This window comes from Onychostoma macrolepis, chromosome 15 (assembly GCF_012432095.1).
Source record: "Onychostoma macrolepis isolate SWU-2019 chromosome 15, ASM1243209v1, whole genome shotgun sequence".
Classification (NCBI taxonomy): Eukaryota; Metazoa; Chordata; class Actinopteri; order Cypriniformes; family Cyprinidae; genus Onychostoma; species Onychostoma macrolepis.
This window is the reverse complement of record NC_081169.1, coordinates 9,967,239-9,980,683: the sequence shown is the minus strand read 5'-3', so window position 1 is coordinate 9,980,683 and position 13,445 is coordinate 9,967,239. Positions and strand designations below refer to the sequence as shown.

At 34.5% G+C, this 13,445-nt stretch overlaps 1 long non-coding RNA gene across 1 annotated transcript; it reads left to right on the top strand.

The window, feature by feature from the left end:
- The first annotated feature begins 7,032 nt into the window (after nucleotides 1-7,032).
- Nucleotides 7,033-13,070, top strand: LOC131520654 (uncharacterized). The gene is made up of 4 exons (XR_009266105.1): nucleotides 7,033-7,171; nucleotides 11,902-12,018; nucleotides 12,124-12,151; nucleotides 12,239-13,070. It is a non-coding gene; the product is annotated as an uncharacterized LOC131520654 (long non-coding RNA).
- Nucleotides 13,071-13,445: the final 375 nt, after the last annotated feature.

Below are 13,445 nucleotides of genomic sequence, written 5' to 3'. Positions count from 1 at the left end.
GCTCAGATTACCGCGTTTCCAGGGTATTACACATAATTAGTGTGGAAGGAAGTCTATAGATTTGTCTATAGATATGTTGAATCATTACAGCAAAACCAAAGTAAATTAAGATGTGAATCTCTACTTGCTTGCATAAATAATTACACAGACGGACACATCTGAGTGTTAAAGTAAACGTTTCAATCAAAAGGTTATAAGGCACTTTATAAATTGTCATAAATAATCAGCTATTATCAGAGGCGGACAAAGTACACAACTTCCTTACTTGAGTGAAAGTACAGATACCACTGTTCAAATACTACTCCACTACAAGTGAAAGTTGTAAAGACAGATTTGTACTTAAGTAAAAGTAAAGAAGTACTTGTTTTTAAAAGTACTTAAGTATCAAAAGTAAAAAGTAAATGTATTGTTTTATTGTCGCATTGTTGTATACTTACAATACTTTATGCCACTAATGCAACCTACTGAATACACTGATTAGCTTGTATTATCTTTGGAATTAAGAGCTTTTATGTTACCAAACCTATAGAAATGGAACAACTGAATGAAGATAATCATCTTTATTTTTTCATTTAACACTCCTACACTCCTACAACATATACTATATATATATATATATAGTAGAGTGAGGGCAGTGATTTTTGACAGATATATTAGCCTACCATTTGTATTGCCATAGTTTAACTACAAAAATCAAACTATAGTTAATATAATGAAACTATGGTAAATTTGTGGTTACTGAAGTTTTACTACAAATAGCATATGGTTACTATAGTGAGATAATAGTACATTTGTGGATACTGTGATTTTACTGCAAATACCATAGTTATGATTACTATAGTAAAAACATGGTTAATTTTCCAAAGGGCTTTAATGAGTTAACACATGCCTTTTTAGAGCGCTTTTAGCTGTGCAGTAGCGCGGACGTTTACATTAGTTTAGTGGGGAAGATCCCGAGCTAGGCGGAAAACTGCAGGCTTAGAAATACTGTAACACTTGGCAACACAGGAAGGTCCTGGTCCTTCACAGGCCGGATTTTCGCAGAAAAAAGGGTTCAGTGAATCTGAAAATGCACACACTGTAAAAACTGCTACATATAACGACTTTCTACTTGGGGACCTTGATATAAATGTAGTTGAGTAAAAAGTACGATATTTGTCTTTCAAATGTAGTGAAGTTAAAGTCGCAAGTTTCCAGAAAAAATAATACTCAAGTAAAGTACAGATACTCAAAAAGTGTACTTAAGTACAATACTCAAGTAAATTTACTTCGTTACTGTCCACCTCTGGCTATTATACAGCATATGCATTAAAAATTATATTATATTATATGATATTATATTATGTTATATTATATTATGTAAAAGTTGCATGTGTCTCATGTCAGTCTCATCAAAATATTAAATTATTTTTAACATTATTTATGAAATTAATGTAATATTCCATGCACAAATGTGTTAATTTCTTAATTAATTGTTTAAGTAACTATTATCACATAAAAATAAATAAATAAATATAATAAATAAATATATTTAATATTTAGTTATTTTATTCATTAATTTATTTTTAATTAACAATGTAAATATTCAGGATAACACTCAGCAGGTCTTTATTATATTATATTATATTATATTATATTATATTATATTATATTATATTATATTATATTATATTATATTAAATTATATTATATTATATTATATTACATTACATTACATTACATTACATTACATTACAACCCGAACCCCAGAAATGTTGGGACATTTTTAAAGTCTGAATAAAATGAAAACTAAAAGACTTTCAAATAACATGAGCCAATATTTTATTCACAATAGATCATAGAGAACATAACAAATGTTTAAATGGAGAAATTTTACACTTTTATCCATGAGCTCATTTCAAATTTGATGCCTGCTACAGGTCTCAAAAAAGTTGGCACGGGGGCAACAAAGGGCTGAAAAAGCAAAAATTGTTAAAAGATTCAGCTGGGAGAACATCTAGCAACTAATTAACTTAATTGACATCAGGTCTGTAACATAAAAGGGATGTCTCAGAGAGGCAGAGTCTCTCAGAAGTAAAGATAGGCAGAGGCTCTCCTTTTGCTTTGCAAATCTCATCATCTGCAGTGCATAACATCATCAAAAGATTCAGAGAAACTGGAGAAATCTCTGTGCGTAAGGGACAAGGCCGAAGACCTTTGTTGGATGCCCGTGGTCTTCGGGCCCTCAGACGACACTACATCACTCATCGGCATGATTCTGTCATTGACATTACTAAATGGGCCCAGGAATACCTCCAGAAACCACTGTCGATAAACACAATCAGCCGTGCCATCTGCAGATGACAACTAAAGCTCTATCATGCAAAAAGGAAGCCATATGTGAACATGGTCCAGAAGCACCGTCATGTCCTGTGGGCCAAGAAGCACCGTTGTGTCCTGTGGGCCAAGGCTCATTTAAAATGGACTATTTCAAAGTGGAAAAGTGTTCTATGGTCAGAGGTCAGACAAGTCCAAATTTTACATTCTTGTGGGAAATCACGGATGCCGTGTCCTCCGGGCTAAAGAGGAGGGAGATCTTCCAGTGTGTTATCAGCGTTCAGTTCAAAAGCCAGCATCTCTGATGGTATGGGTGTGCATAAGTGCATACAGTATGGGCAGCTTGCATGTTTTGGAAGGCACTATGAATGCTGAAAAGTATAAAAAGGATTTAGAGCAACATATGCTCCCCTCCAGACAACGTGTATTTCAGGGAAGGCCTTGTGTATTTCAGCAGGACAATGCAAAACCACATACTGCAGCTATTACAACAGCATGGCTTCGTAGTAGAAGAGTCCGGGTGCTGAATTAGCCTGCCTACAGTCCAGATCTTTCACCTATAGAAAACATTTGGTGCATCATTAAACGAAAAATACGTCAAAGACGACCATAAACTCTTCAGCAGCTGGAAACCTATATCAGGAAAGAATGGGACCAAATTCCAACACAAAAAACTCCAGAAACTCATAACCTCAATGCCCAGGTGTCTTCAAATTGTTTTGAAAAGAAGGGGAGATGCTACACCGTGGTAAACATGCCCCCGTCCCAACTATTTTGAGACCTATAGCAGGCATCAAATTTGAAATGAGCTCATTTTGTGCATACAATTGTAAAAATGTCTCAGTTTAAACATTTGTTATGTTATCTATGTTCTATTGTGAATAAAATATTGGCTCATGTGATTTTAAATTCTTTTATTTTTCATTTTATTCAAATTTAAAAAGTGTCCCAACATTTTCGGAATTCAGGTTGTATATTATATTATATACAAAAGATCAGATCATTCAATCAATCATACTGCATTTCATATATTATTTTTTGTGGATATTTCAAATGTAATTATATTTATATTTAGCTTGTACACTGTTTGTACAAAGGCCTCCTACCAAAGCACAGTTTCAAACACTCTCGTTTTAGTCAAGAACCACAAATGTGTTATTTTAGGATATTTCGGGCCTGTAGCCCAGCGAGAGGCACGTGACAGGTTGTGGTTGATGCCTTGATCTCCATGTTCAAAACATTCTGAGAATTTTGCAGTGAGCGCTGTGTTTATCTGCCTTTCTGCTCTTCTCATGAACTCTGCAGCTGCTCGTATGCAGGACAGCAGCTCTGTTTTCACCAGCTTTACACAGTTTTGAAATAAACAGAAACAGGTGCAACAGGGGAAATCCCCACATGGGAACATCAATTTCCTCTTAAACGAAGAGCTAATATTTATTGATCCTCCAACTCATATTACATTTGACCTTCTAAACTCCTTTACACACGTACAGTACAAACATACTGTATTTGGATAAAACATAAATGCATTTGCTACAGGTCCTGTTATATCAGTCAATATGCTGAGGGCAAAAGGAAAGGTGGTTTGATATTTTAATGAGATAATTTCTCATCACCCAAAAATGAAAATTATATAATTAATTACTCACCCTCATGTCGTTCCAAACCCGCAAGACCTTCATTCATCTTCGAAACACAAATTAAGATATTCTTAATGAAATCTGAGAGTTCTGTGACCCTCCATAGACAGCAAGGGTCCCAGAAATGTAGTAAGGACATTGTTAAAATAGTCCATGTGACATCAGTGGTTCAACCGTAATTTTATGAAGCTACGAGAATACTTTTTGTGCGCAAAGAATTTGTGTTCTGAAGGTGAATCAAGGTCTAATGGGTTTGGAACAACATGAGGGTGAGTAATTAATGACAGCATTTTTATTTTGGTCAGACAATGCGATATCTGTCAGATAAAGGAGAAAATACCATCAATTACCATTACTGTAAATGCTTTGAAGCTGATAAGGACAACTTTTTGTCACTGCCACATGATCCAAATATGAAAGATTTTGAAAAATATGATATATATATATAATTATATATATATATATATATATATATATATATATTTTTTTTTTTTCCTTCTGTGAAACACAGTTTTAAATAATATGATCAATGTTTCATGCAATTACAACAAATGGACATTGGAGCTTTCAGACTTTAAATTGTTATTTACTGATAATCTTCCCCTCCAATGATCATTGGGTCACTGAGCTATAATTTAAGAAGTAGGTCAGTAAGCTTTGTGAATGAATCAATCAGACTGGTTCAACGATTCATTGGAAATTAATCAGACATCACTACATCACTTATGAAGGTGCCACAGAGAGCTAATTTTAGCTTCACAAAAAAATTATTGAACTGCTTCATTATACAACTTTTTTTTTAAGTAGATTGTCGTTTAAAGCTTGACATACATTGTCATTATATTGAAGGAAGTGACCAAGATGTTCTTGAAAGTGAGTAAATGATGACATAATTTTCTGACATAATTTTCCTTTAACACCCCATCTAATAATACTCACATCTGGAGCTTTGGGGTTGAGCATGGTGAAAAAAAAAAAAAAAACTGACATGGCCATGAATGTTTATGTATTTCTCTTTCACAAGGGTGAACTTTATCTCTCTAGTTTTGTATTTCCTTCCTTGTGTTTCCCGTTCTGTCTTATACAAGCCCCTGTTGAATTAAAGGGTATTGTATTGCATTCTGAGAGAGGAAGTCCATGAAGGGCCTGTGGATAATGCATATGTTGGTTTGTAATGCTCAGACTTATCAGCCAAGTTATACGAGTAAAATGGGGGTCAGATTTAACTGTGAGATATAACTAGTGGTTACAGTGTCACAGGTTAATGCAGTGGCGGTTCTACATTGAATTACTCTCCGGGCGAGACCCCTCTGACCCCCTGTGTTATAGGCCTGTGTTTTAATATTATGAATGAAATGTGTGTTATTTGGAAGAAAGTCAAGGTGTGACTGACTTTAGCCCACTTGTCCAACTAATGGAGCGGACAAGCCCTCCTAGCCGCTTTTCCACTGTCGGGCCAGTGAGAGCCAGTGCTCTGTATGATACATTGATCATAATGAATTAATTTATCAGGATTGAAAATTAGTCACACAGAAATAAAGCAATGTGAACCACTATTTCACAAAAGAAAGAGGACAAATAGGCCTACCCCACTTATTCAGTAGAGTCTGTTTCTGTTTATTTGTAGTCACAGTATACATTACGTTAAGTAAGAATAATTTCTATATTTTTCCATCAAAAATACGACTTGAGTAGCAGAGGGAGCTCCCAAACAAAAACCATTATATATTTTTATGACACACACAGAGCTAGTCTCCAGACGAGACTTATGACAGATAAAATATGTTACTAAATAAATACACGATTGTTATAGAGAATGAGAAGCTGACATCTGATTTCTTCAAGCTGTCGTATGTACTATGTTCAGTATGGCAATGTTGGCTAGCGTGCATAGTCTTTCGCATCGCTCATAAATATTTCTGCCTTGTATGGTGATCATAATCCGCATCAGATCAAGTTATTTCAAACACTCGCTGCTTTCTGAAAGTGAGTTTTGAGCTAAAATCATTTTAAAAGTTTTTAATGCTGGTGTTATAGCTGTTAACTTTATGAAATGATCTGCAGCGCTGACGCTCTCAAGACGCGGAGAAACTCCGTCTTTGTTCATAACCACTCCTCTAGTCCCAGTTGGCCCGCTTTGGCCCAAGGTTTTCGTCGGGCCAGAAAACCCCGGCCGTTGGCCCTGAGGAAGCTCCGACGAGGCACGATCAAGCCCCGGAAGTGACAGTGGAAACGCGACTGGCCCTGGCACGCACTAGCACGCCCGCTTTTGGCCCGACAGTGGTCCGCTCCATTTGGGAGAGGTGAACTGTCCCCCGCGGCCACGCCCCCCTCCCCTTTCCACTTCTCACACAGCTTCTGTGCACGGTACCTTCTCAGCAAGCAGGGGCGCCAATTTGCCAATTCCCCACACATATGATAGATAATAGAAAACCGCTTAGCGGCGCAGATGATTTTATTTTACTTTTTCAAGTGCTTGTGCCGCCCCCCACGTGTCATAAAAAAATGTTCGCCCATGCCTAAAACCGCCACTGGGTTAATGCCCACCAAACAAGTTGCCCACCAGTCTGCTTCATTTCACCTATTGAACAGCAGAGGGCAGTACGAACCACGTGCATATTTATGTAAAACCAATCCTCCCCCACAAAGTGTGCACTGTAATGAATGAGAACACAAAACCTCCTTCCATCTGATTCATAACCAGACAGCTGACAATAAACTAGATGACAAATGTAGGTGTATATAAGAAGACGTGGTAAAGACATGCTGTGGCATACTTCACATTTACCAGAACAGAACATATCTGAAAACATTCTATTATCAACTGAAAACATTCTCACCATTTGTCCTTAAATCACATCAGAGTCTCCAAATAAAAAAAGGAAACGTAGCCTTGAGTCTTGTCATGACTGAAAGAAATGCCATGATCACTAAGCTAAAGAAGCAATCAGAACAAGCGATAGTAGTCAAGTGAAAGTGAAGCACCATTGTAAAAGGGTGGGCCTTTTACAAAATGTCAAAAAAGAGAATGAAGACAGACCAGTTTAAAAAACATCAGCTTTTCCCGGTCAACAGTACACAAGGCTAGTTAGTGACACAGAAAGCTTGCACCGTATCAGAAAAAGACTTGTTTCTCTGAGTAAAAAAGAATATCTAACTTTTCTTCTGAGCACATAGTAAAAAGTACAGCTGCTCTCAGGAAAAAGGCATCATGGGTAAGAAACTCAGTTTGTCAGAGTGTGGCTATTGCTGTTCACAAATAAGGTCTTTTAACTTGAAGACATCACATTTCATAGATTTAAAGCATTTAAAAGTGCTATGCTAGTGTTGTGAAAAATGTCTTGTGAAGTTGCTGATAAAAGCATCTGCTGAATTAATAAATGTAAATGTATTCACAATTAATAAGTTTACATTGCTCAGAACTTTAGGGATACAGTGTTAGTGTCTTTGTCAATGTATTCGTGCCTCCGTTCGACTTTTAAAATTGCACAATACATGTGTTAAGCCAACATGCTAGATTTTAGCAATTAGCACTTAACATTCTAGAAAGGTTAAGAAATAGTTATAGAAACTAGAAATAGTTAATAGCGTGTTCTGACTAGTAAGTATATGTGTGTTATTGTCAAACTCTTAGTCACAAGTTGGGAATTTAATAAAATCACAGACTTCCTGCACTTGACTGTGGTGATGTCACATAAAAACAACCAAAATGGCAGCAGTCAGTAACAAGTAGCATAATATAGCTACCGATTACCGTTTGATAAGTCATTCTTTTAAAACCTGTTATGTGGTGTGCTTTCGTTGTTCTTTAATAGCCTATATTTTAAGAGCATGCAGAGGAAATATAAAGGAGTGATTATGTATTTTAAAGTCAACAACCACAACCAAACTGGAATCTTGTGGCTAATTTTACACAATTATTACAAAATTGGTCTAATTTTTAAAAAGGTTTCTATATAATGAAAAATGTGCCTTATTAAATGGATTATTGTTTATACTTTTTTTTCTTTTTTTTTTTTTTCCTCCTGGGGCCTGAAATAGATGAATTTTGGTCAATATTGATAATTAAACAATATTTTGCTGAATGTGTTTTTGTGCTGGCACCTTGGCTGATGTAGGCCTGTCATGGATGAATAAATAAGACAATAAAACCGGCAGTAGGTGGCAGTAAGTCCCTGTTTTAATAAATGACTTACTGAATCATTCATATCAAAGGATTCGTTCAAAACAGCTGATTCAATAGAAACTAAACAAAGTGAGACCATTACTGCGTCCCAATGTGCCTACTTATACTACGCCCTTAAAGTATGTACTCTTTTGGTGAAGAAAAAGTACACACTTTTGAGTGTGTAGTAGAAGAGTTTTTTTGTTTTTGTTTTTGTTTTTTAACAGTCTTTTTTTTTTTTTTATGAAAATCAGAAAATGTACATGCAAAACAGGCTTAAAATGAACAAAATTAGGTCATAAGACATAAAGAAAAAAAAAAAAACATAATTGCAGATACAAGGCAGACATAATTCTAAGTTATATATATATATTGTACATCATTAACATTAATAAATAAATACAAGTTAGAAATGCAGATGAAAAAAAAAAATAAATAAATAAAATCAATCTAAATAAATGCAGATGGGGTTACGAGATATTATGAATCACTAAATTGGTTGAAAAAATTAGCTAATGTAATAGCTTTATTGCTTGACAGTGTATGTAAGGAAGAAGCAATAATTCAAAGGTCATTTATGAAATGAGGGAAAGAAGGGGTGCATTTCAAAAATCTACACTTATGAATAAAGAATTTACCACAACAAATAAGGTTGTTAATTAAGTAGTATTGCATACAATCTTTTTTAAATACTCCAAACTTAATTTTCTTATAGTTAAGAGGGTTAATATGGATATTGATCAAGGACATTCTGTTATTCAAATGAGACCAGAACAGCTTTGAATGAATACAGTTGAAGAAAATATGCTCAGTGGTTTCAATGTCATTTTCACAGAATTGACAAGAGTTTTCCTCAATATCAAATTTTGATCTAAGGAATTCTTTCGATGGATATATACCAGTCATTATTTTAAATTGAAGTTCTTTTACTTTTGGGAAGATTGGAAAAGAGAGGTAGCTCATTCTAATTTCTCCTTTGAGTTAAAATCTTTAAAAATATGGTGACGTCTGAGTTGATTTGGAGAAAGTCTATTAATGAAAATATTTCTTATAAATATGTTGGTACATTTTTGATCTCTAATAGACAAAGTATCCAATTTCAGAGACAGAAGAGAAAATGTCACAGAATAATGAGAAAGAGTTCCTTTGATCAATAATATTATACTTTTAGGAATGGCATTTACAACTGTATAAAACTCTTTAGGATGACATACAAATCCATGTTTCAGGCAGAAATCATTGTAACTGAGAATGTCACCATGGTTATCCATCATATCCAATAAAGAAAGAATATTATATTTAAACCAACTTTCATAAAATAAAGACTTATTACGATGTAAAATAAAACGATTGTTCCAAATACAAGTCTTGTGAGGACTGGTGTGTAGTAGAAGCTTTGGGACATAATACACGTCACACTACACTGTCTCTGTCGCATCTGTTACAAGCACCCTGTCACTGTAAACTGGCCTGTCAATCATCTTGTCACAGTTAACATCCTCCACATTTCATTTCATACGGTATTGGAGAGAAAAAATTAACTCGTTGATGTGCCAGTCGGTTCTCTTTCATGGCGAGAACGACCAAATGGACGTTTATAAAAGTTCACATGGCTGATGCAGATGAAATATAATATGCTGATATACAGAAACGTACATTGCTTGTGCAATGAATATAAAAACGTAAAATACTCATACACTGGTATTTTTTTGTTTCATTGTTGGAATTATAAGGGCATTCTAGCAGTATTCGAATGGGCTTCATCGCGCAGTGAATGCTTTTGGACTCTCGAGACTTGTTTTTTTTTGGGGGGATAATGTCAGCTCTCCTACAGTCACACATACATTATGTCAGGAGAATGTCTTTAAATTCTAATCAAGGAAACATCATACCTTCTGTTGTCTTCTTTTTAAAGAACTTCAAAAGTTGCACTTAAACCATTTTGCGCAAACAATGACGAAATTGCTTCTGCTTGTGCAAATGTTACAAATTCTGATAGGCCAATCGTCGTTATTTAGTTCGTAAATGATCATAAGTAGAGAATTTTAACATTTCATGTGCATGATAATTTTCACGTAATACACAAAATTAATGATCCAAAGGGGGATGGTGGTTTTACAGAGCTTTTTGTCATTTCTCTCAATTCGAGCCCTGCTTGTATGCATCCTGTCACAGTAAATTGACCCATCAATTATCTTGTCACAGTTGACATCTGGATATGCACACTCAACATGTCATTTCATTTAATTTAGCGACTTAATAATTATTTCTACCATAATTGATAGGGGGGAAAAAAGTAACTCATTGATCTGCTAGCCCAGTCCTGTGTTTTGCATTACAATGCATTTAAAAGTTAAAGGGATAGTTCACCCAAAAAAAAATAAAAATAAAAATAATAAATAAAATAAAATAAAATAAAATAAAATAAAATAAAATAAAATAAAATAAAATAAAATAAAATAAAATAAAATAAAATAATAAATTCTGTCATTAATTACTCACCCTCATGTCATTTCAAATGCGTAAGACCTTTGTTCATCTTCGGAACACAAATTAAGATATTTTTGATTAAATCTGAGCGCTTTCTGACCCTGCAGACACCTATGGAACTACCACATTTAAGGCCTAGAAATGTACTAAGGACATCATTAAAATAGTCCATATGATATGAGTGGTTCTATCGTAATTTTACGACGCTACAAGAATACTTTTTGTGCGCAAAGAAAATTAATTAATGACTTTATTCAAAAAATGATTCTCTTTCATGTCAGTCTTTGATGCACATTCATGACATATGCGTGTGCATTCCATATAAACATGACGCCAAAGGTCACCATATACACTGATGAAATATTAGTCTCTTCAGTTTATACTATTGGAGTATAAAGGTCACAACTGTCATTTACAAGGAAGTCTTCTCAGGTGACAGATTTCCTGCAATATTATATACAGTATGTGATGGAATATGGATTTTGACTCATATATCATGATCTATATACTGTATATCTGATTCTAATTTCAAAGGAAAATGTTGTCATAATTGGTCAGATTTATTTGTCTAGTATATTATCCTCTAGATTTTATCAAAAAATATCTTAATTTGCATTCCGATGATGAACGAAGGTCTTAAGAGTTTGGAACGACATGAGGGTGAGTCATTAATAACACAATCTTTATTTTTGGATGAACTATGCCTTTAATGGCCAAATGTTTCTTTATAAAAGTCCACAATGTGGTTGCAGTCAGATGAAACAAGTACTTTTCATTAGGTTAGATATTTACTACTTATCACTCAAACCCATCATCTCTCTCTACATAACCATCTGCCTCGCATCTGCTATGTTTGCAGTTTGTTTTTTGTTTTTTTTGTTTTTTTTTTGTTTTTTTTATATACATTTTATTCAAGTTTATGGTTCTAAACTCTTCCAAAGTGCAATGGGTTGAGGGAAATATTAGCCATTAAGAGTATGCACAGATCTGTACATTGTATTCTTACCAGAAATTGTAGACCACCCAGGTTCCTTTTGGACACTCTTTTCATCATACTACAATAATGTGGCACACAAATTCTACAATTTAGGATGGATATTATGTGAGCTGGAGTCTGGCAAAAATCCAACGAGAGCCCAACATTATTACTTTGTATCTTTGGTTTGAAGAATACCTTAAAGTACTGACAAACGTACAGTCTATGCAGTATGTGTGTAATTTAAAAGTCTGTGATGGAGTTCTGTGGTTTGTACATATATTTTGAGCTAATTATGTGATGGAATCTTCCAGATAGCTCCACATCAGTGTCGATTGGGATAGCCGTGGCGTTTGGGATCTTGGGATTTTTCGTGCTGATCTGTTTGGTGCAGATCTGCATCAATAAAATCAAATGTTGCAAGTGCAAAAGTAAGCAACATCTTCATTCCTTGCTAACAAACCAGCATTCATCAAACTAATAGACAACTATGCAAGTAAACAGTGAGGATTTTTTTCTTTTCTTTTCTTTGACAGAGCCTTCAGTGAAAGACAAAATTGTAAAGTAAGTTATAACTTACTAATATTTGTTTGTGTTTATGTGTGGAATCATTTTCATCATGGCTTATTTCAATTGTGTGTATCTTTACAGGAAAATTGGGATTAAGAAATCTTCACCTCCATTTTCAATCAGCAGCATCGTTGACAAGAAATAACGGCCATCACTGCATATATGTGACATTCTCTCAGTGTCTATAAATAGTGTACATACCCACCTTTTTTTATTTTACAACACTTGTAACTAATTATTTCCACATTGTTATGAAATCTGTCGATTTATTGTTATTATTTTATTTAATTTTTTCTGTGAAAAGTGTGAATCACGTTTCTGAGGTAAAGGTGTTAGTGATGTTGATGATTCATAACTGGTTAAGATCATTTTCCCACAGCGAGGGAAAAACAGCAGACCTTTATTGCTTTTTGCGATCGCTTCTCTTGCTGTTTTTCTCATTCTCTTACGCTCTCTGAATTATGTCACCGTTTCAGTGTCACCACAAAAACACAGCAAAGCCTTCTTCTCAAGCCAAACTGTTTCCAAGTAAAAATGACCTCAAAGGTCACCATATACACTGATGAAATATTAGTCTCTTCAGTCGCAGTAGAAAGATCACAACTTCATTGTCTTCAAGTCCTCTCGGGTGATATATTTCCTGTTAAGCAATATTGTGTATGTGATTAAATATGGATCTTGACTCACATATCATGATATCTGACTGTAATTTCAAAGGAAAATGTGACCATAATTGGTCGTATTTGGTCAGATTTTTTAGTCTAGTATATTATCCTCTATATATGTGTGTGTGTGTGTCTTCAAGCATTATCCTTTATTAGTTTTTTAATGTTATTTTTCAATTAAACTTTCCACTCAAATTTGTTTTGTTCATATTATAAATAAAAAATAAAATTAAAAAAAATTATAAAAATAGAAGCATTTTGGACTCATGATCATTTCTGTTGTGGTTGCTGTTCCTCTTTGTTCTTTGGTTATTATCTTTGTTTTTCATTTGATTCAGTTTATGGCAGTATATCATAGCAGCGCACTAAACCACAAACCAGACAGATCGTCATTAGCTGTTCAACTCATGCAACTTATGCAAACATCTATTGGAGGCTAGTTGTTTCCTAAGCTGGCAAGCAACAAGAAAAGCATTGCGGTGGTCTGTGGGAAGTGAGAGACAGCAGTTAACATTTGAGGTTCAACAGCTTTTTAAACCTAGCGACTTTTTTGAGACCAGGCCTGTCAGAAATATCTGCTGGTCATGCATCTGGTCATGCAAACCCCACAGGATGATTTAAAA